General features: G+C 36.2%; 1 long non-coding RNA gene across 2 annotated transcripts in view; it reads right to left on the bottom strand.

Annotated features, from left to right (window-relative positions):
• Positions 1–25,192, bottom strand: part of LOC137246487 (uncharacterized) — a 494,263-nt gene that overhangs the window by 349,725 nt on the left and 119,346 nt on the right. For both annotated transcript variants that reach the window (XR_010951528.1, XR_010951547.1), the window contains exon 3: positions 11,915–11,956. This is a non-coding gene — a long non-coding RNA (uncharacterized lncRNA). The remainder of the gene's footprint in view (positions 1–11,914; positions 11,957–25,192) is intronic.

Raw genomic sequence — 25,192 nt, 5'->3', positions numbered from 1 at the left:
TAAGTGGAATCATTTGATAAATTTTTTTTTCTGTCTCGATACCAAGATTAACGAATTGAGCCTCGAGTTGAGCAAACCAAACACTGAAAGAAATGGTGCTAGTAAAATACATAAATCGGTTCTGTTGTTCTTGACTTAAAAGAGATTCGGTGAAATTGATCAAATTATTGTTAATTCCACCGAGTTCTTTGTTAAGCGAACAAATTAGTTTAGTGAGAATTTTACTCTTGCTGCGCTCTCTACTTTGTACTTATGTATGCTGTGTACTATATGTATGCACATATTTACGTATGTATATAGCGGCCGCCGTGGTGTGATGGTAGCGTGCTCCGCCTACCACATCGAAGACCCTGAGTTCACACCCTGGGCAAAGCAAAATAAAAATTTTAGAAATAAGGTTTTTCAATTAGAAGAAAATTTTCCTAAGCGGGGTCGCCCCTCGGCAGTGTTCGGCAAGCACTCCGAGTTTATTTCTGCCATGAAAAGATCTCAGTGAAAACTCATCTGCCTTGCAAATGCCACAAAATAGGTACTTTCGTATAAAGCTGTCGCAACAACTTTTTTTGTTCATTTGACTACTAAAACGGTCAATTACGAATCAACGATTTGAGCGCAGTTGATTCAACATCTTGTTGCAATGGATAAAAACTGAAAGAAATTTCGGTTGAATTGACCCGTATTTCAGTTGATTTTACCAGTCTTTTTCTTTCAGTGAAGAAAATGTTTCTCGCTGCTAAATGGGGGCGCCTTAGCGTTACGAGTAGCAGTACTCATTATCTTATAGACAGCCGGTTTCTCTAATGGAGTATTAATAAGCATAACAAAGGAAAGACTTGAGTCTCCACGACGGAGAACGTCGCAATTATACCAACACAATGTGCTAACCAATATGGTATTGCGTTCGCTATTTAACGCGAGTTTTGTTGTTGTATTTTTTTTAGTTCACATATGGGTCGCGATTATTGAGTGTTTTTTTTTTTACCAGAGAGGCGATTAGTTGCGCTAGTAATTTGTCGAGTTACTAAAATTACCGTTCAAAGTTGTTTTTTTTTTTTTTTGGCAGGTAGATATCAACCGCAATTTTATGACAATGAAATGACCTTAGAAAACCGAAATGGAAAAAAATTTTCTAGCCTTAGGATTGCATAAAATGTTCAAACTCCGTTCCACGCGTGGAACTATATAGGCAAAAATTCAGTTTTCTGAATATTTTGTGAAGAAACACGACACAATTAAATCATTCAGGCACGCGTTGGTTGATGAAAGTTACAAGGTCGGTTCTGTCGATGGTAGTTCCCGCACGGCCTATTGGGCAGCCCTAACAGCTTTGTCATCATCTCTTCTGAGTAAGACGGGGCTCACACCCCCCTATTGCTCGAATATGCGGCTCTGGTAAGAGTGGAACACGTCCCACCGCCTGCGGCGGTACAAAATCCTCTACTACCCTAGCCGAATACTCGAGCCAATATATTGTAGTTAGTGAAACTAGCCAGTAGACTCTTACTAATAAAGACACTTCGCCTTAGGTACAATCACCATCGCCATCCCGATCTCTGAACATCCCATCCCGGGGTCTAGCCACCACCGTCGTCATAGCCATTTGGAGAAAACTAACGTAATTTAATACTCTCTATTCGGGCGTGATCATCACTACCGCCGTCATTACTACCACCGTTAGCACCCGTTGGCGAGAGTCACCACCGTCTTCACCATCTGAGCCTCCGCTAGCTAGTATTCTATCTCTTTCTGTGGAGAACCATCGTCCTTGGATCGTAATATTCTCAGCGACACTACCTAGGAAGCATCTCTCTCTTTTTCTCTCTCTCTCCCTACTGTATTCAAGGTTGTGGATATTCTAGCCTGAGTCAGCATGTGGGTGTGTGTTCGAAATCAAAACACTAATTTAATGTGTATTTATATTGGTGGGGCAAATGGGACCTCCATCTGACTCTGGATTGACTTGAGCATACCTCAGCCGTTGACCAAACCCACCTCATAGTTTGCTTCATGCTGCCTGTGCTAAAAAAATACCAATAACGAAAATTTTAAACATTCGTACCTACATACATTCATAAGCGCAAGCAAAATACACAGATAATTTTTAAATTACGCCACCTAAATATTTCAAAAAATAATAGACGAAAACAGAAAACCATTTATAAACCGAAAAAGCTTTAAAACTGCCAAATATAAGAATTATGAAAGATTTGGAAATATTAAAAAAAATTTAAATTATTTTGGCTATACAAAGCAAGGGGTATGTGCAGTATGCATAGCGATGGTCCAGCTAAAACTGGGGTGTGTAGTCGTCGCTGGCAATCAAATCGCTTTATATAGATGTATGCACACATATGTATCACATAATAATATAAACTTCTACTATTTGCCATATTTGGTTTTTTTTTTTTGGTTTGGCTATGAGTGTTTGGGTATTGTTTGGACCTTTAGTGGTCCGGCCTCAATCACTTCAGTCACGATTTTAACATTTTTGTGCGCGATAAACGCAATTTTTCGACACAAACGTTTGCGCCCTATGCTAATACACATAGTTGGATGCAGTAAAACATGGGCGCATGCCAAGTGAGTTATGTAACTTAAACTAGAAGTAACATTTTTATAGTGCAGCAACTTGGCCACTGACTCTGCTGCAACCAGAATCGATAAGAGTACCAAATACCTGGTCCTACTCGGATCACAGCAGGACACTTCCTTCAAGTGGACGTAGTTTGGCTGTATAGAAATCCGAGAAACACAAACTGTGCAAAATACTCCGAGATTATATCCCAAAAACTGGCAGCCACAGAAGTGAAAGTCAGACGAGGAACTAGCAATATACTTAAACAGGCCAACAAAGAGGCTAACGGAGATATTAACATGTTCAAACTATGCGGTCCTCTAAATAGATCAAGCGCTTACCCTATGACAATGTCGTGGATCACGGATTTAGGCAAACTTAGACGAAAGATAACAAAGCTCTTCCACAAAGCTTAACAAACCAGATTCGAAGAGAATTTGGATGCCTACAGATACAGCTTCAACAAAATCTGCATAAGAAAGGCCTGTTTTGCCATAGAAAAAATACTGTGAGTACCTGGCTGTAATCAAGACTTCTATTTGGGTCACACATAGCCCCAAGTAGCATAAAGAATTCTGATTGCGACCGTCTCTAGTCAAAAGCTTTAGAAGCCTTGGTGGAGGCACACTTTCCAGGATACGCGGATGTGACAAGCGACACTATGCCAGAAAATTGTGTGTATTTTCCGGAGACCGACGTCACAAAAACCGTTGACCAGGATAAGATACTATGATCAATCAATAATTTGTACCTTTTTAGTTACAGAGACCGGATGGAGTTATACCAGACATATTGCAAGACTGCAGTGGATTACGGGTGGTCTTGATTCTTAAACGACTACAATCTCTAAATTGTACTGCTCGCGCGCTGTCTACGAGTATCAGATATTAGTGAAGAAAGAATAGGATTGAAAAAACTTACGTAGCCTTCTACTCAACAGAAACTGCTGATCTACAATGCATATTCGTAATGTGGCAATATACGGGCGTCGCCAGATCCATGCTTGCATATGGAGCTATAGTATGTAGGCCGGTGAGAGACAAACAGTACAATATTAAAAAAATTAATAGAATACAACGAGCGGCATTGCGAGGGGTAACAGCTGCACTAAGGTCGTGTCCAACTGACGCAATAAATTTATTCCGGCTACCTCTGGATCTACACATATGTGAAACTGCAACTTTTTGGGCAGTCTGACTACTGGAACTCGGACCAATATGGCTACATTAGTATACTCAGAAGTATTCCCGGTGTGTATTCATTATAAGATTTTCACACGCCATCAACAAGCTTAGACAGATGTCAAAAGGTTAGATCCTCTAAAAAGAAACCTGAAGGGACGTGGAGCAAAGGAAGAACGTAACTTCTCTCAACACCGATAGTTCCAAATGGACTACAGTGTGGGAGCGAGTATCTTCTGTTCGTTTTATTAGGTGTCGCTGACAGTCCGTCCTTTGAGGGTGTGTATGCTCCTGTCGGAAAATTTGGTGGGAGGCGCGAGGTATGCATTTAGTCAGATATCCAATATGGCCGTACCACAATGCGCCTCAGTCGGTTAAACGTTTAAACGGTTAAGCACCAATTAACCAACTAACAACTCCTTTAAGGGGTACTTAATAACAGGATTACTGAGGGCAAATAATAGGTAGACGAATTGCAAAGGAAGGTGCGATTGATCTGCGTCTTCCACTTACATCAATCAACAGAATCATATATAGCTGATTCAAGGAGTCAGCGGCCTACAACTGGTAATCCTTGGACATCTGCAAGTTAGCCAGGTAAACATTGTCAAATTACGACAGCAAGAGGACAGGAGACTTACCAAATAGAGAAAAAGGAAAGAAATATTTAGAATCACTGCCACAATCATGGGACACTGGCCGCTAAGATTACATATGAGGATCCCTTTACGATATATGCAGCAGCTGTCTAGGTCTAGCACACACGAAGGTTCTAACTATGGGCAGTTATATGATATCGGAACTTCAAAAAGTAACTAAATTCTCTAAAAAGATGTCAGTAGGTTCAATATTTTTACCAATTGGTTTAATCGGAGCACAAACTAGTCATGCTAAATCAGGGGCGAATGGTTCCAGGACAGTGTGTTTCAAAATGGCGCCTCGTGCACTAATTGGGCTCATATCTTTGGTATCCGGGTGGCACTGTAACCAACCAACCAGAAACTTTTATAACCTCCTAGTCTAGTAGAGTTTCCTCTTGTAAGCATACCCTAAACTAGTATAAAAACACGATAACTCATCGATAGCAAGTCTTTAACTTGCCGATAGCAAACCGATAAGGCTTGTTAGCAATAAAAAAGAGATAATGGCTGTTATCGATACCGAATCGATGTCACTTAGATAACAGGCAATCACAAACCGATTGTGCGTCAATATCGGTTGTCGGCTACATCAATCAAATGAAGCTCTTCTCAATGGTCCGAAATTCTCACAAATTCGTTCCGAAAATGCACGAATGTGGTTGCGAGAAGGTTCCGAAATAATTTCGAAAAGTTAATTGCTAAAAAAATCGTATCAAGGTTATTGCATAATCAATTCCAAAAGGTTTTTGAATAAAAACTAGACTCCCTGAATAATATGCGGAAGCATCAAAGCGCGTAGAAAGAAAAAGGAAACTTTATATTTAGCCTTTTAATTAACGTCTGTAGAGCTCCAATCAGTATAAAAACAAAAGAGATAACTTTTTGTTATAGAACTGATAACTTTTTGTTAATGTATCGATACATTTTTAAAATAAATCGATTAAAAATCGATAACTTTTGGGCAAAAAACCGATAATTTTTGGATTAATTTTTCCTATTATATTGATAATGCTCGATAAAAATAATAGACAACTTTTCGATAACACACCGATAACATGCTCGTAACAAATTGGTAACAACATGCTAAAACATTGATATATTTTCTGTGCCAAATCGATTGATTTTGAAAAACTTCTCGATTACTAACCGATAACTTTTCGACAATATATCGATAACATTCCTTAATCTTTTTGATAGCAACTCGATGACTTTTCGAAAACTTTTTGATAGCATATGCGGTAAATAATCAATAAATTTTGGAGAACAAACCGATCACTCTTTGATAAAAATTCATCGATCAGTTTTATAACACTACGATAACAAATCCAGTAACATATTTATTTATTTTTTTTTTTCAGCTCTCGCCAACAACCCAGGTTTGGAAGCCTTTACTTTACTTTGCTATCAATAATTACCTTTATTACTTTTCATTAAGTAAATCACCACCCTCTTTCTACACCCAGCTACGTCTCTGCACGCATACATACAAACAAGCCTGTATGTTATAAAGCCCAAATGTCCATGTGTGAAATCACTCTCATCGACTCACCTAAGTGTCCACCACATACTGTTATTTGCCGCTGCCGCTGCTGTTGTTATGCTGCACTCTTCCAAATACACACACACACTGAAACAACTACTCGTTAGTTTAAATGCATAAATATTTATTGCTGTTTTTATTTGTTGCACAGTTTTTCAAATTTCTTCATATTTTTGCATATTTTTTTTTTTGTTTTCATTGAAAATTATTGCTCGCTTTGCTATACAGTTTTGTGCTGCCCATTAATTTTCATTGCAACGTTTTTCACCTCAGCTTCAGCTCTTTCTAATGCGAATTGTTAAAAAAATGTTTTTGGCTAATCCTTTTTTTGTTTTTTTTTTTGTTATTAAAGAAAGCAACTGGCGTAAGCTATTTTTATACCCAGCTGTACTTGTACACAGGATATTATAACTTGATTCGATAACGGTTGGTTGTACAGGTATAAAGGAATCGAGATAGATATAAACTTCCATATATCAAAATCATCAGTATTGAAAAAAATTTTATTGAGCCATGTTCGCCCGTCCGATAAATTGAGTAAATATAGAGATATTTTCACAAAATTTGGTACACGAACTTATCTGGACCCAGAATAGATTAGTATTGAAAATGAGCGAAATTGGATGATAAACACGCCCACTTTTTATATATATAACATTTTGGAAAACACCAAAAACTTGATTATTTAGTAAATAATACACCTAGAATATCGAAATTTGACATGCGGACGGATATTGAGACTCTTGGTACAAATTTTAAAAACGGTGTGGCACCGCCCACTTGTGATAAAATCAATCTTACAAATATTATTAATCATAATCAAAAATCGTTAAACCTGTCGTAACAAAATTCGGCAGAGAGTTTGCCTTTACTATAAGGAATGCTTCGAAGAAGAATTAACGAAATCGGATAAGGACCACGCCCAATTTTATATAAAAGATTTTTAAAAGGGTCGTGGACGAATAAAATAAGCTGTATCTTTGCAAAAACTTCAAATATAAAAAAATGGGCGTGGCACCTCCCCTTTTATCACTAAGCATTTTTCTATGTTTCGTGAGCCATAACTCGAAGAAAAGTTTACATATCGTAACAAAATTGGGTACACATATTTTCCTTATAGCAGGAAAAATTTCTAGTAAAAATGGATAAGATTGATTAAGGAAATAGCGAAAAATAGTTTTGTACCAATCGTATTTTTGCCATTATAACAAGAAATGCGAAAATTTTAAAATCTTGAAAAATGGACGTGGTACTGCCCCTTTCTTACAATGCATTTTCCAACGTTTTTGGAGCCATAACTCGACGAAAAATTTGCTGTTTAACCATCCGATGGATTGTGGCATCTGTGACTACCCAGAAACTTAGCGCTGTGTGCGACGAGTTTTCTGCAAAATTTAAATAAAAATTCAAATATTTGTGGATAAAGTTCAAAGTGTAAAATTTCCTGTGGCCAGACGACAACGCTAAGATGCGTTGACTTTATTCACCCCTAATCGGAGGGTTAAGAGGAAATATTTTCAGTAAAATTGAACTAAATCGGTTAAATCGCCTTCTTTTATATAAGAGATTTTGTAAAAGTGCATAGATGCAGGTAATTAGATATTTCTAGTAAAAGTTGGAAAATTTCGTTAATAACCCTGCACGATTTTTACTACAATGGCACTTGTGTGTTTATGTTTATTGTTCTGTTATATCTTTATTTTAAAATAAACAGTAGAGAAACCCCCATATGTGAAGCAAAACTGCATCATTACCCGCTCAAGGTCATTTCTGTTAGCCTCTGTATCGTTTTTGCTTATTTTAAATGAAAATTAGTTCAGAATAGAACCATGCGTAGTTTTGTAGCACTATCAGGCTCATAAAACAAACAACAACAGCATTTAAAGTGTACAGTTGGGTATGTAATATTCAGTTTCACCCGAAATTAGATTTCCTTACTTGTTTTTTTTTCGTATTGATGGTATGCATAGCTTTTGGCTGTCATGGCCAGTGCCATTGTTGGTCGGATTAATTGCAGTAATTTTAAAGTTAATAGCAGCAACAATGGTTTTGGAATATAGTATTTTCTGGAGGATATAATAAATAGACAATTCGCACATTTTACGAGTAAAGTAAATCCAAAGCATGTAAACCAAGTGCAACATTTTGCTGCTCCCTTAATAACACCGAACCAATAAACACGACAAAGTAACTGAAAAATAAAACTTTAAAATAAAAAAATATTTAATCTTATGTAGGTAGGTAGGTAGGTAGGTGAAATGGATACGACCCTGGTTGCCCAAGTAGCTATTTAAAGCCGTTTTGATGCCATATAACTCATCTAAAATCTACGGAATGTTACGGTCAATGTATTACAACCAGCCAGCGTTGTTGATAAAATTAAGAATATTCGGGATTGCTATTACAGATAGACCTCTGATGACTTCTAGAAATGGGGTTCCAAGGAACCTTAGTCGGGCTATAGCTAGAGCCGTGCATTTACACATAAAGTGTTCTACTGTCTCCCTAGCATTTGGATCTTTGCAGCTTCTACAGTAGTCGTTATACGGAATGCCCATCTTTTCCGCATGCGTACCTTTCTGCCCAATGACCGGTGCCGACTGCTATCAGTTTACGTGTGTTGGTCCTGGATTTGTTCAGAAGACTTCTCGTCCTCTTTCCATCATAGTTTGGCCAAATGGATTTTGATATTGCACAGGTGGTGATGTTATTCCACTTTGTTTGTGCTTTCTTCAAGTAGAAGCTCTGGATATTCCCCTTGGCTAGTACTAAGGGTATGCCTATTTCGACACTGGTTATTTCCTCGTTCATCTCCGATGAGCCCCTGCCTGCTAGCTCGTCGGCCTTCTCGTTACCCTCTATCCCCTTATGACCCGGGACCCAGATAACACGTAGTTCTACAGGCCCGACGAGAGGGGCGACTGAGGGGGTCATTTACCCCAGGCCCGGGTTTGAGGGGACGATATTTAGAGCAGGCAGCCGACATGGGGTGATACTCTACCACAACGAATTGACAAAAAATAAAATAAAAGAAAGGGGTTTAGTGTCTTAGAACTTTATATTCCGACCTTGACTTTGACGGAAGGGTTTAGCTTTTGTGCGGCCCTGCTACACAGGGCGTATTCACCTTTTTATTTTGAAATTTCGGTAAGCCCTTTTCCGATAAGTATTCATGGAAGTGTTCCGGATAAACCGTTGATTTACAATATTTGAACACGTTCATTTGTTACTACCTCACGCGGTCCGAATATATCAAATAATTATATCCATAATATTCCAAATATAAACGAATTCCCCAAATTCTTAAATGGAGACGAGTGTTCCGAACATACGGAATGAATAAATTAGTTCTCAATGAGTACATTTCGTTATGGCATATCCATTATTTACTAATAACATTTTTACGTGAATCGATTTAGGTTTTGTATGTTCATAGGTTTACGAAAGTGCACGATTCCTTGGTGTGCGTTATTTTCATAAAACCCATGTTCAGCCACAGTAATAGATCATAACATAATTAATAAATTCATCATAAACTTAAATTTTTAAAAAAATTTTAAGGAATTATGCAGTTCAATACTGATCGTGTATTTGCAAACTGATTGCTTCCTATTTCTACTACTAATATTTTTCGAAAAATCGCACAGAAACAACACAATTAACGGATGTCAATTCTATTAGGGAGAAAAATGGCTGCTATTGTCAAAAAATTTGTCAGCCGAGCAAACCTATTGTGATTGCAGCATGATTCCGCCCTACACATGTGACATGATAAGCATTATATGGGTAGCACTGATGACAATAAACTGTTTGACACAGAACCGCCACTAATTCTAGTAAGGCAACATTTTGTGAAGCATTATGATGATATGCGGCAGCAGTACTGGGCCGCTTTATAAGAAGAATGAATCTGCATCAAAAGCAGGCCATACATAATTGGAAATCTCTATTGTAGACTTACGATTGGAGAATGCTTTTTTCAGAGCCAAATTGTTTGTTCTAATAACAAAAGAATGCGGACAACCCATTAAGACTATTGCAAATATACCAGCAGGTTAGGGGGTCAGAATATACCTGCGGTAGGTATGCCTGTCGTAAGAGGCGACTAAAATACCAGATTCAAGGGGCTGTGTAGCTCAACCCTTGAGGTTGCCAGCGCAATATATAGCTTCTCCAAACCCAATTGTCAACATCACCTATCCGCGGCGAATCCTGTTTCACTAACAGATGAGGCTCTGGCGACCCCAAGCACCTCATGGAACTTGGGGGAGGGAAGGGACGGGATGGCCTGAAGGTATAATGTGGCCACATAAATCGTTCCCGAGATGGTCGGGCTAACACCTTAATGGTGCTGTGGTTCCGGAGCGTACCGGATCTGTATCCAAAGCATACGGGGAGCAACCTTATCGCTACAACAACAACAACAACAAAAATTGTAAATCTGGCTCAAATTCCACCATAGGACCCCTGCAGTCAAAAGCCAAAGTAGTCAGAAAACATTCTAGTCCATTGCCTAGAATTTTGTGGGGCCAACTCGATGAAATGCGCTCATGTTTCTGCCGGCAATGTGCAATGCATACTTCAGTTAACAAGGCTAGATTTCGTACAAATCGACGGGTACATAAACACAAATACGCGCACATATCATCTGGTCGTTGCTTCTCCATATTAAAGAAGCCACTAAAAGAACCAAGCCTTTTAAATCGATAGACCTAGACAGAATAGCTAAGCCGATGCTAAACCACCTTGGTCATAAGGGCATTAGTTACCTTAGGCATGTTTTGTACTTGGAAGTTAAGCCCTTGTAAATTAAGAATAATAAAGAATGACAAGAATAATCCCAGTACCAAAACCGGGAAACTCAGCTAAAGATGGTAAGTCGTATCTACCGATGCCATTCATTTAAGGACAAATATTTTGTTAGCCAGCCAACAGCATGGCTTCCGTTAAATGGATGTCAATACCACCGCGTCAAACGCCATTAACACCCAGATTTATTACTGAATGAACCAACCAAAACTCCATCATGGGACGGTGCTCACGGCACTTGATCTGCCAAAAAATTTTGGCACAGTCAACCACCGCGCACTACTCCAAAAGGAATATGGAAAATCTCCGTAAGCACGCAGAGGAGATACGGCACCGTCCAACTCAGCCGGTTTATCCAGATTGACAAACGGAGGTTGTATATGATAACTAGTATGACATCTGGTATAATTTTGGCGAGAGGTCAACTAGTGTATTAATTGGCATGACCTTGATGCATATACTGACTAGTTTGTAAACGGGTATGATGCTGATATAGAGACTGTTAATAGACATTTCGTATGACATCGCCGTGTTAAAAATATCAGTTACTAATATAGAAAAACGACAGAGCTCTCACTAGTTTGGAATTTTGGCAAATTAGTATTTTTCTAGTATTCAACTAGCTAATTTGACTGCAGTGACGTATACATTATCTGTGGAGCTATTTCTACTGGCACCAACCTGCTTATACCTCAAACGTTTTGGAACTGTTTCTTCAGACTTTGATCAGTGGATGAACCCATTATTCAGTCTATATTTAACAGAAATACATTGTTTGAGTTATCACTTTTCAACGATTATCGAGAGCATACATCAGCAGAGGCTGGACAGATTACGTCAATGTTCTCAATTCAGTCAAAATTATATTCAAACTCATTCTGTGGATAAAACTCTGAGGAATAAGAAAGTAACTGCGTGGTGAGTCTCATCTTCCGTAAAGTAGCCTGAAAACTACGACTTTTTGGTTTTAAATTTTTCTAATTACAAATAACTGAAACAATAGCATTCCATTTTACTAATAAGGTAAATAATTTTTAACCGCATTTCAGGTGTCAAAATAAAATTAATACATTAGTATGAGTTTTGACACAATAGTCCTCTGTATGAGATTCATATACAGCTGTCGATCACACCTTGGGCATTGTACATCTCTCGTTTAGGTACTCACCATGAGTTGCTTACTCTCGTCGTATGTAGTGGAGTCAAATGCCTGGAGGATGAAAAAGGAAAAAAATTGATTAGGAAATAATAACGAAACTGTTGTTTTGAAGTCAAAAATTAATGCACAATAAATTTTTTCTAATGAATATATTGATGGTCAAAGCGATACTTATATTATAATAGAAAGTATTTAATTTTTCACACAACAAATGTTAGTTCTGACAAAATTTATACCAAAAAATTTATAGACGTCTGCTCGTTACAGAATGAACCCAGCTGTGGCGATAGGAGAAGAATATCGTGGTATAATTTCTGCCAATCGTCTTTCCTGGAGCGGTACACCAAGCACACGTTGCTCATCAAGCAAGCTATGGTACTTGTCGAAGGCTGTTCAACCTGTTATTCAATGAGTATTCTTAGTAGTCATAATTCACTTCTCATTTCAATGCCGCAAAGATAGGCTCTGAACATAAGTCGAATAAAGTAGACTGAGCCATTGATCTAAAAGTTAACAAGGCTCGGCCAAATGACGTTAAGCAACACCCACAGCTTCATAAGGAGGAAACTCTCCGGCCGTTCGAAACAAAACGAGGCTGAAGACAAAGCGACTACCTTTAGTGCGATTTCTGTAAGCTAGCAGAATTATAAGAGCGTCCAATACTAGCCTATGCTAATGATATAAATATGGTTTTTTTGCAAGCTAGTTAAAATTAAACGCGAGGTAGGTTAGCGAATTGCATAGAACGCAACAACACAAAGTAGTCGCGTTCAGTTTGCTAAGCGGTTTGATGAAATCGCTTAAGCAAGAGTTCACCAAAAAAAAAGGTTACCATTGTGAACCAGCCAATGAAATGTACATATGAATGTGAAAAAAAGAAATACCACAGCATGGCGGCAGGATGACATACATACAAACAAACACACGCCTTCCATTTATTTTAGTTTTGTAATTCTCGCGTTGAGTGCCACTGCGCCAGAAGTAGAAATGTCAAAGAAGCTAAAGAAAGTACGAATTAGCTGATAAACTTCCACGACCCCTATAGTTCCTCCACGATGAAAATGTTTAGCTAGTTGAAGCGTTTTTTCAAACGCGCTTGCAAAAAAGCAACTTTTATTGGCTTAAACAAACGCGCTGTGATTTTTACTGTCTCGGGACTAGATAAAGCGCAAAAACTGGGTATTGCGGTAAATAAGGACAACAAGAAGTACTTGCTGTCATCCAAGCAAGAATCGGCACATTCGTGCCTTGGCAACCACGTCATTGCTGACGAATACAAAGTCGAGAACGTGAAGGATTTCTTCTATTTTGGGAACCAGCTTTAAAGGCAAAAGAGGCAATGTCCGTTTGGAAATCAAACGGAGAATAACTTTTGCCAACAAGTGCAACATTGGACTGAGTATGCAATTGAAAAGTAAAGTCCTCCTCGACACCGCAGTTCGAAACCAAAGGAAGGGGAGACCTCAAGTTAGTTGACAGAGGGAGGCGGGGGAAAAAAGGGTGTCTCCAATTCACGTCAGTTATCGTGAAACAGCGATACCTGGCGTGACTTGTTACGAAGCGACCAAAATCGCTTAGGCGGTGAGAAGGCAAATAATGAAGATGATGATTAGCCAATGGTCTCACTGTACCTCCTCGTTTTCTTTTTCTTTCTCTCTCATTGCTTTGCTCTATGTCTCGTGTTTTCACTCTATTTCGGTATTTCCTCTATCTCTCCATTCTTTTCTTTTACTGTTTTCTGTATATTGTATTGATTTCTAAATTTTCTAGTAGTTTCCCTCTTATTTTCCCATTCACCTTTATTTCGTTTTGATTTCGGTTTTTCGATTTTCCTTCCCTATCTCTCCTTCCAGCATCCTGATTCCATTCTCTCTCTCTTCATTCTTCTCCTTCATCATGTCTCTTCGCTCTTAGCTAAATCTCTATGTTAACAAATCGCTGCTTCGAAATCTGATAGCAGTGACGCTCCACATCACCTGCTGATCGCATTCTCTGTCACAGGTGGTCTCTGTCACAGGTATTCAAAACTGTCTGACGATTTGACTTTATTTTTTTTCACCCACAAGCGGTATCAGGCTTCTACCGTCTTCATAGATATAAAGCAATCAAAACTAAATATTTTAAAGATCGGTATAGCCCATAAGATACAGTTTTACTTAGACCTGTCTAATTTCCTTGAATATTAAAAATCATAATTTTGTTGCCATTTGTGATTTTAATAATTAGCTAGTTTTATTTTAGCATTATTAATAAAATAAATCAAAAACGATTGAAAAAATTAATAATTCTTTTAGATTAGACCCAATCAAAAAATGAAAAATAATCAAGTAAATTAAATTAATCAAACAACTAAAATTAATAAAATAATGTATAGCACCTAAACAATTATTACATAAATTTTAATTATTTGATTATTTTCAATTATTAGTATAGAAGTAATAATTTATAAATTAAATATTAATTGACTAAAACAGTAGTAATCCTAAAAATTTGTAATCATTAATTAAGCATAAAAAATCAACGAATGACATTTTTTGGTCGCAGCAAAAGCCTCATAATCAAACCCGCTACCAACTACATCTATCCTTGAAATGATTTTTTTTTTAGTTCTAATCATGGAAGTCACAATTTTTAAAGTAAAGATTAATTGACTGAAACCATAGTAATCTTAAAAAATTTTAATCATTAATTGTGCTTAAACAATGAAAGAATGACAATTTTTGGTTGAAAAAATATAAAAAAAGTCACAATTTTTAAAGTAGAGATTAATCGACTGAAACAATATTAATCTTAAAAATTTTTAGTCATTAGTTATGCATAAACAATGAAAGAATGACAATTTTTGGTTGAAAGAATCATAAACAAAAGTCATAATTTTTAAAGTAAAGAATAATTGACTGAAGCAATAGTAATCTTAAAAATTTTTTAATCATGCATAAACAATGAAAGAATGACAATTTTTGGTTGAAAGAATCATAAACAAAAGTCACATTTTTTAAAATAAAGATTAATTGACAGAAACAATAGTATTCTTAAAAATTTTTAATCATTAATTATGCATAAACAATGAAAGGATGGGAATGGTCTACAAACTAGATATATCATTGAAATGATTTTTATTTTTTTTTTTAGTTTTTATTTTTTTATTACTTTGTAACCATTCACATTATATCGATGTAAAGCACCTACAGAAATAATTAAAATTGATCAAAAATAATCGTTGAATTATGTTATTTATTTTACAAAAACAAATAAAATTAAATGAGACTAATCAAATTATAATATTAAATTGTGTGATTAAAAATGATAAAAATTAATTAAAATATTCAAACGATTACATTAATCATGCAATTTAAATAATTAAGTTATTAATTTTTATGTGAAATTAACTAATTATTAATCATGAGAAAGGATTACCTACTGGCAGTTAATCAATAAACAATTGCCTGAAGGCCACTAATTAATAATCAGTGCAACTTTTGAACGAATGGTTTTATTTCATTTTCAAAACTTGTTATGTAATTTTTGCTCAAATTCTCAAATTTTATTGTGTCTTGCTTGAACAGAACCTAAAGAAATATTTTGGTACACACTAATGTAGATACACATGTATCTATTTATTCATCTACGTAATTATACACTCCCTGCTGAATTCGCTATGTAGCACTAACTGATTAAAGCATTTAAATTTTAGTTTCGTCCATATACTGCAATTCTCTAGAGTATTAAGCGAGCTTTTTTACGCGTTTGTGTTAATTTTTTTTTTGTGGAGATTTAAAACTCAATGTGTAAATTATAAAATCTAAGCCCAGGAAAGCTGTAAAAGAGAAGCTATAAAAACTGAAATAAACTAAACCTACTTGAAATGAAGTGAAAAGTTAAGCAAAATAATGACAAACAGTAGCGAAATAATGCCATAGACAATCCGCGTCGGAATAGACAGCGCCCATTTGGCTAGTCAACTACACAGTTGAGATTAACTGACGTTTTTTGTTTTTTTTTGTATGCAACCAACCTAGTAGGAAAATTGAAGATAAGATAAAAGATGACAGTAATCAAAACAAAACAAGAAAAATATTTCAAAATTTTATTCAGAGCATCGCAAGATATTGGCGGTAAAGCTTTCAAAAGCCACTTTGGTATTCATTGAAGCTTAAAGATAGAGTAGAAGATTTAGGTCAAGTATATTCACGGAATACTTTGTATATGAAACTTTAAGCTTGGGCAAGGTGTGACAACTCAGTACTGAAGAAAATAAAATTGCAAGCCCTTTCGCTAGGGCGGGGGCTTAGGCGGGCAAGGCACTGGAAAATATTGCCAAAAAGCTCATAAGCTTGCCAGTGTTTTCAAAAACTGCTCAACTATTTAATCCTGTATGGTTAATTTACCACGACTTAAATGTAAAGACACTGAAACCGCCTTATCAAGCAGGAGGACTTAAGTCAAAAATTAATCAATCTAAAATTAATTAAAAATATAAGGACGCGAAAAGAGGAAAAATATGTTGGCAAGCAAACTGAAAGGATAGTGATAGTGGCTTTCGATTTGTCCTAAGTGCGGGAAACACCGAAGCACAACAAGGAAGGAGTGTTGAGAAGAATAGTAAACAGAGAGCAAAAGACAGCCTTCTCAAAACAACTGACAGCATTGAGGTTTTCGCAGCATTTGAAGGCCGCAATTGACCCAATTGAAAATAGGAGCCAGCGTAAAACCCATAATACATTGGTAGCACAACGAAAGATTAAACGCTTGAAAGTATCAATATTGCATTTGGTTTAAGCACACAAAAGCTTCGGTTGGTTAGATAATGCTGAGTTGGGCCAATGGCAAAAAGCCCGCTATTAACAGCCGGAAAAAGCAATAGAATCAACCAAGTCTTAATGCCTTGGGCCAAGTTAAAGATATGCCTATATAAAGCTGCGAGACAGTGGTAAGAGGTACTCCAGCGAATCAAGAGTTTAAGTACATTGATGCGGTAGGCATGTCTCTTGTAAGAGGGAACTTGAATCCAAAGACCATGTAGACTTGACGTGATCATATTAAACCATTCCCGGGCTAGTCGGACTAGGGATCAATATACGAAAACGAATCGATAATACTACCCTAGTACTTCAGCCGTTTTTTTATCGTTAAAAGAAAACGAAAGAGAAGAAGTACAAGAAGCAAGGTGGTTCGAAAGCACTAAAGGTAACATTTTAATGAAAATGTGTAGTGCTTCAAGCAGAAATGTTTAATAAACAGCAGATGCTAATTAAAAAAAAATTTTAAGTTAAACGGTTTTATTGAAAACACGTCCAACGCTTTTATTTAATTATCCCATCAACGCCCTAGACTGATGAGGATTTTGATGACTAGTACCTCGGACCTACCTAATTATTTTCTAGCTTTTAGTATTATTATTACTTAATGTAAGTATTGTTTTCAATAAAACCGTTTAACTAAAATTTTTCTTTAATTATTTTATTTTCAAGTTTTTAGTCTTTATTTAATTGCCTATTATTTCTCATTCTATTTAGTTCATTTAGTGACTCATTATTATAGGGACTCTTTTCTGACAATTTGTTACAATCTAAGTTCTCAACACATAATCCTTCAAAGACTTTACTCGACTCTGCGCCACGTATGCTTGTCTCTCCTCGAACTCACTTCTACCGGACTGTATGTAATATCTGTTCCAAATATGAGCCAAATCGGACCACAAATACGATTTTTTGAATATCCAGATCCTTGCGCCACCTAGCGGCGATTTTTTCATATGAGCCAATTCCGACGACAAATATGAAAATTTTGTGTAGCTCGTTCTTTGCGCCACCCAGTGGCGATTGTTTTCGCAGGCCGTTTTCGATTCATGTATGTATTATGTGTTCCAAATATGAGCCAAATCGGACAACAAATAAGTTTTTTGTGAATATCTCGATTCTTGCGCCACCTAGCAGCGAATTTTTTCGTATTATTGCATTGTCATCGGGTTCCGAACTATATTCCCAGTGTCAAGCTTGTAGCTTATCGGGAAGTTACTTAAATTTCAATTACAAAATTCGTTCACAACGGCCGGGCCTGTCAAGCTAAATAAAACCATTTAAAAAGAAGCCTCTCATTCTGGCAGCCTGTCATAACAGTCCACCATAGAAGTGCACTATAGAGGGAGAACCACATTTAAGAAAAAACACTCTGTAGGAGGGTAGAGTTTCGACTTTAAATGGTTAACCTATATCTACATATATAAAAAAACAAATTCTGTATGTGTGTGTGTTCGCTATGGAAACATATTTCCCACACTTAAATCATCACAAACTTTTGGCTTTAGGTTCCCTCGATCAACAAGAAGGTCGCCTTGTCCGTCCTGATGTCACGTTGTTTAAATGTTTCCCAAATTATTAAATAAGAAGGTTTTAGGCTATAAATAATTTCGATATATAAAAGGGCGTGGCACTTCCCATACAAATGGAATCTTTGGTACTGCATAACTCTGAAAGTGTACATGCCAGAACATTGAAATTCACTAAGGAGTTATATGAGGTCAATCCCTAACACCACCAAGAAAATGCGGAATTGGCAAAAAGGGCGTGGCACCTCCCATACCTATGGAATATATCATACAGCATATCTCTGGATGTAGTAATGGTGGGATAATGAAAATTGGTAAAGAGCTATATGATGTTAAGTCCTAACACCTCCAGTAAAATGTGGAATTGGGAAAAAAGCGGCGGAGCACCTTCCCTACAAATGGGATTTTTCAGAACTATGACTGCCGTACAAACTTAGGTTATTTTAACGCCTAAAGTTTGACTGCTGTTATTCCTTATGGACGTTTAGTAATCTGCCACCGTTAAAAAAATTTGTTAGCTTCAGTCTAACTACATCTTCTATAAAAATCAAATTCTGTGTATGTGTTCCCTATGGAAACGTATTTTCCACACTTCAATTATCACCAAATTTTGGCTATAGGTTCCTTCGATCAAGAGGAAGATTTTTCATATTTCAGAATTAAGAATTTTAAATTAAATATTTTATTTTGGCTATGCGAACGAGAAGTCTTAGCTCCCAAAAATGATATTGTTAACAAAATCAATGATGGCATTCAAAACCAAATTCCGGGTGAAGTGATGAAATATAAATCGATCGACACAATTACAGATGAAGATCAAATTGTGAATTATCCAACTGAATTTCTAAACTCTTTAGAATAACCTGGAATGCCTGCGCATATATTAACTTTAAAAATTGTATCACCAATCATGCTTCTTCTGAATTTATACCCACCAAATTGTGCAATGGAACCAGGCTTTGCGTTAAGAAATTAATGCCGAATGTAATCGAAGCAACTATAATCAGCGGTAAAGGCAAAGGTGAAGGTGTGCTACAGTTTCCTGTACGCCTTTCTTTTGCACTTACAATCAACAAAGCACAAGGATAATCGCTTACTGTTGCAGGATTAAATTTACAGAGTCCGTGCTTTTCCCATGGCTAGCTATATGTTGCTTGCTCTAGAGTTGGAACGCCAAAAAATTTGTTATCTTTGCACCGAACGAAAAAACCAAAAATATTGTGTACCCACATGCATTACAATAAGATACAATAATAAAATATTTTAAACGAAAATTTCACCATATATGCGTACAAAATTAAATTCAACTTACAGAATAATAAACTACATTATCAACAAACAAACCAGAATAAATAATGCAACATTCATTCGATCTCGGTCGTTACAAAGTACGCCGGGTAAAACTAGTTATGTTATATATTCCAAAGTAGTCTATCAAGGTTGTGTTTGTTTTTTTAGATGAGCCAACTTCAAGTAATGTGCTTGATATCGTCAAAAACTATGCGCATTTCAGCTTAGTGGCAATGAGTGCGTGTAATAGAGCTTGACGTCTTAGTCGTCAAAGTAGTGATTTCTCTGGCATGGCCATCTTTTGCAAATAGAAATAAATGCTGTGACCGCGAAAGAATTCCTTAAGCCAGTCAAAAATTCGAAGCCACCAATTCTTCAGTGCAGCCGGGCTTTGTTGTTTGTTTAAGGCGATGGTCACCAAAGTTGAAACAATGACTGTTATGGTAAGAGTAAAACCGTCGTAGTGGTAGTGGTTTAGACGTTGTTTAACGAGAAACGAGATAGGACGCACGCACGTCTTTTTAGTAAGGCTTAAAAAAATGATAGACAAATATTCTATAAGAATGTTATTTTTTTGCTTGAGTCTAACAAAAGATTTTAACAAAACTTATTGCTAACTTTAAACAGTTAAAATATTCCTTGCATGTGTGCGAATAATTTTATTTGAACTGCGCAAATAAGCGAAGATCTCTTTCGATGTTGCTACTCTGGTTGCTAAGCCATTGTATAGGTTTACAAGTAAGATATATTTCTTGTCTTCTCTTTCTAACACACAGCCGTTTGACACTGACCGAAATGTCAAAACTACTGGGGTTACAGCTATCGGTATCGATGCAGGGATGTATTTATTAGCGGAAAAAGGAGCGAAGTTTCAGATATCGGTAACTGTGATTGTAAAGTTTTTTTTTTGGAAATATTTAGTATGAAATGTGTGGTGTATTTTATTTGACCTATTGAAAATTTTACAAAAGTCGTAGAACGGGGTATCCAAAAACGCGTAGTTATATCAATCCAAACAGGGAAGTAAAGTTTTTCCATTCATTCCAATTATGGTTTGGTGAGCGAAGGTGTAAACGAACAGCTGATACATATCTTTTTTTGTCGACTAAACCGATAATGCCAGATCAATGATACATATCTTACTTCTAAACTTTTACAATGACAGTGTGGATCATGGTGGAACAAACAGCCGTTTGACACTAACCGAAATGTCAAAAGTACTGGGGTTACGGCTATCGGTATCGATGCAGGGATGTATTTATCGGCGCAAAAATGAGCGAAATTTCAGATAACGGTAGCTGTGATGGTAACTTTTTTTTCTGGAAATATTTAGTATGAAATATGTGGTGTATTTTATTTGACCTATTGAAAATTTTGCAAAAGTCGTATAACGGGGTATCCAAAAATGTGTAGTTATATCAATCCAAACACGGAAGTAAAGTTTTTCCATTCATTCCAATTATGGTTAGGTGAGCGAAGGTGTAAACGAACAGCTGAAACATATCTTTTTTTGTCGACTAAACCGATAATGCCGGATCAATGATACATATCTTACTTCTAAACTTTTACAATGACAGTGTGGATCATGGTGGAACAAACAGCCGTTTGACACTAACCGAAATGTAAAAACTACTAGGGTTACTGCTATCGGTATCGATGCAGGGATGTATTTATTAGCGGAAAAAGAGCGAAATTTCAGATATCGGTAGCTGTGATGGTAATTTTTTTTATTTTTTTTTTTTTGACAGATTTAGTATGAAATATGTAGTGTATTTTATTTGACCGTTTGAAAATTTTACAAAAGTCGTAGAACGGAATATCCAAAAACGCGTAGTTATATCAGTCCAAACATGGAAGTAAAGTTTTCCCATTCATTTCAATTATGGTTAGGTGAGCGAAGGTGTGATACATATCTTTTTTTTTTGGGATTTGCTCAACACATGTTGAGGGTGATTGGCGTCGACTAAACCGATAATACCAGATTACTGATACTTATCTTACTTCTAAACTTTTACAATGACAGTGTGGATTGTGGTGGAACGACCGTTTTACACTGAACGAAGGGTCAAAACTACCGATAGAACAAGAATTATGGTCAGGTGAGCCCAGCTGTGAACAAACAGCTTACATATCTTACTTGTAAACCTTTACAATGTTGCTGAGCGACTACTAAACGAAAGAGAACAATAATACGTGTGGGGTGAGCGTGGATAACTATTTCACAAGCTAATGGTTTAGGAGTAAACTAGAAGACAAATGGTTGTTTCAAGGTATGCCCTTTGAAAATATCACACAACTTAAAAACCTGATAATTTGATAACAAAAACAAAAACTCAAGAATCGAAAAAATTCCATCAAGGCATCTCCAATAGTTTTTTTCTATGGTTAAATGTCATCTGTGAAACGAAGTGACGAGCGCAAAGACGCGATTACGTGCGGTACGTGTTTAAAATTTAATGAGGCGACGCGCATGTATTACTTACATACATAATTGCAGTTAAATATATATACATACATACACTTGCAAATGAACATCTAACTGTTATGTCTATACTAATAAAAAAATTCCTGCATTAAAATAGAAAAAAAGTAGCGAAATAAAAAAACTTTCAATTTACCTAAGTATGTGTAGGAACTAATTGCTTCAGAAAAGCATCTGCAGCAGGTGTAAGTAGTAAATATATATACATATATATATATATATATATATATATATATATATATATATATATATATTTACATTAGACCCACAGCAAGCTAAAATGTTTGCTTATTAGCAACCTGTTTAGATCAACCATCATAGCGAGAGATCAACTCTATCTGCATCTAGGATCAAATTATTGCGCCTTTTAATCACCCATCTTCTTGGTGAAGTTCGACACCCACCTAAACTGGTAAAGGTTTCTAAGGGAGATATGTATCGGCTGTTCGCTCACATGATCATTATGCTTGTTCTATCTACTTATTTGTGGAGGCTATTTGGCAGCTATGTACTACTTTGGTACAAAAGTGTAGTAGCTGTTACAGTTTTTCGTGGATAACTTTTGAACAAATGGAAAAACTTACTTCCCGTTCTACGACTTTTTTGAAACTTCGATACGTCCCATGTAACGCAGTATATACATAATTCATATTAAATTTGTCAAAAAAAAATGTATAACCGCAGCAACCCGCGTCTGAATTTCATTAATTATTGCATCCTCGCTTCGATCTTGATGGCAGCAACCCCTGTAATTTTGACACTTCCTTCAGTGTCAAAGGCTTGCACCATCACTTTCCGCACTGTTTTGACACTACGGTCAGTTAAAGTGTTCAGCATATACTATGATAGTCTGGCAATTAGCAGAAAACATAAGCCACTCACGAATAACAGTTTCTTAACGATCTTACGGAGGTTATCATTTTAAACAAAAATTATGTTCTGAGCTTCTTTTCCAGAAAAAGAAAAAGAAGGCGTGAGTACCAAGTAGTCGTCAAACTCGATGTGTAAACGTACAGTTATACGTCTAGCAACTTATTTTTTAAGCTAACTAGAGCTCACCAAGTGGTTGAAACTAACCCACTACGGAAACAATTTAACCAGAAACAAATAGTTCCGAATTTTTTTAGGTGAGTTTTCCCGGCCTTTTATTGGTAATATCTATATACCGACAAATTATTGCTTAAATATACAAGTTTACTATTCAGGTCAACTTTTGGATCTGAGCAGACAAGAACGATTGTTAACTATATTTGATATGCTGAATTCGAATCTGCATTCAGTTTTTTAAGATTGATTCTAGTTTCCGGGTTATCGCATGATAGCACCATTGTGCTGTTAAAGCAGCTTTTAAATAGTAGCACTGCTTGATAAGTCATTTCAACTGTAACTGTAAAATAATATAAGTGATTAGAGCAAATAAAAATTCAGAGACAGTGTTGCAAAGTTGATTCAAAGTGTTTTTGTTACGTTTGTAGTTTTTATATGATTAAGAAAAGTGGCAAAACAATAACAAATGCGCTCAAAGATGCGTATCTGCACTACTTTGGTTTCAGAGTAGCAGACACTCACAAGTCATGGATACCGAACTTTATTTCAACAGGTAATTGGTATCTTAACTGAGATGCAATCTGGATTCAACAAATTTCGTTGTTTTTTATGCTTGTGGTTAGCCGCGAAACTGAACATCATTATGTGAGGAGATAATGGCAAAGTCGTACTCAATATGAGCCTGGACAGCAAAACGTCTCCGCAGGACCACTTGTAAATCCACAAGATATTTTCCAGCCACTTCTTCACATTAAACTTGGCCTTATAAAGAACTTCGCCAAAGCATTAAACCGTGAAGGACCGGCTTTTCAGTACTTAGTCAAGTTGTTTCCTAAATTGTCATATGCTAAAATCAAAGACGAAATATTTGTCGGACCTGATATTAGAAAATGAATGGCTGATAAAAAAATTACAAAAGGTTTAACGCCCGATGAAGCAGCCGCATGGGCATCATTTCAAAATATCGTTCACCACTTTCCCCCCTAATTTTAAGGAAATTATTGGCCATATGTTGGAAAATTATCGAAAGATTGGAGCTAGAATGTCTAAAGATGCATTTTCTGTATTCCCATCTCGATTTTTTTCCCGAAAACTTGGGTGATACGAGCGACGAACAAGGGCAGCGGCTACACCAAGATCTAGCCAACATTGAAAGACGATACCTAGGATTTTTGGATGGAGGCATGATGAGCGACTACTGTTGAACTCTAATACGCGAAACAGATACTAAACAATACAAAAGGCAAAGTTCCACCAATCTTCATTTCTGATTTGTTACTTTTGAGTTAATAAAATGAATATTATTTGACAAAAATCTTTAAAAATGAATTTATTGACTGTATTAAAAACTAGAATCAATCTTAAAAAACGGAATGAAGAATCGGATTCAGCGTCATAAATTTTCTTAAAAACCACTTTTAGTTGCCTAGATCCAAAACCGTGTGCTTTGCACACAGAGTATATTAACTTTGATTGGATAACGGTTGGTTGTACAGGTATAAAAGAATCGAGATAGATATAGACTTCCATATATCAAAATCATCAGTATCGAAAAAATTTGATTGAGCAAAGTCCGTCCGTCCGTCCGTTAACACGATAACTTGAGTAAATATTGAGATATCTTCACCAAATTTGGTATACGAGCTTATCTAGACCCAGAATAGATTGGTGTTGAAAATGAACGAAATCCGATGATAACCACGCTCACTTTTTATATATATATACACTTTTGGAAAACACAAAAAACCTGATTATTTAGTAAATAATACACCTAGAGTGTTGAAATTTGACATGAGACTCTCGATAAAAATTTTAAAATTTTTTAAAATGGGCGTGGCACCGCCCACTTGTGATAAAATAATTTTACAAATATTATTAATCATAAATCAAAAATGGTTAAACCTATCTTAACAAAATTCGGTAGAGGAGTTGCCTTTACTATAAGGAATGCTTCGAAGAAGAATTAACGAAATCGGGTAAGGACCACGTCCACTTTTATATACAAGATTTTTAAAAGGGTCGTGGACGAATATAATAAGCTATATATTTGCAAAAAAATGCTTCATATCAATGGTATTTCATTTTCCAAGTGGATTTATAACAATAAATAGGAAGAACATCAAATTTAAAAAAATGGGCG

The sequence above is a fragment of the Eurosta solidaginis genome, chromosome 1 (genome assembly GCF_040869045.1).
Source record: "Eurosta solidaginis isolate ZX-2024a chromosome 1, ASM4086904v1, whole genome shotgun sequence".
NCBI classification, from domain to species: Eukaryota; Metazoa; Arthropoda; class Insecta; order Diptera; family Tephritidae; genus Eurosta; species Eurosta solidaginis.
This window is presented reverse-complemented; position numbering and strand designations above follow the sequence as displayed.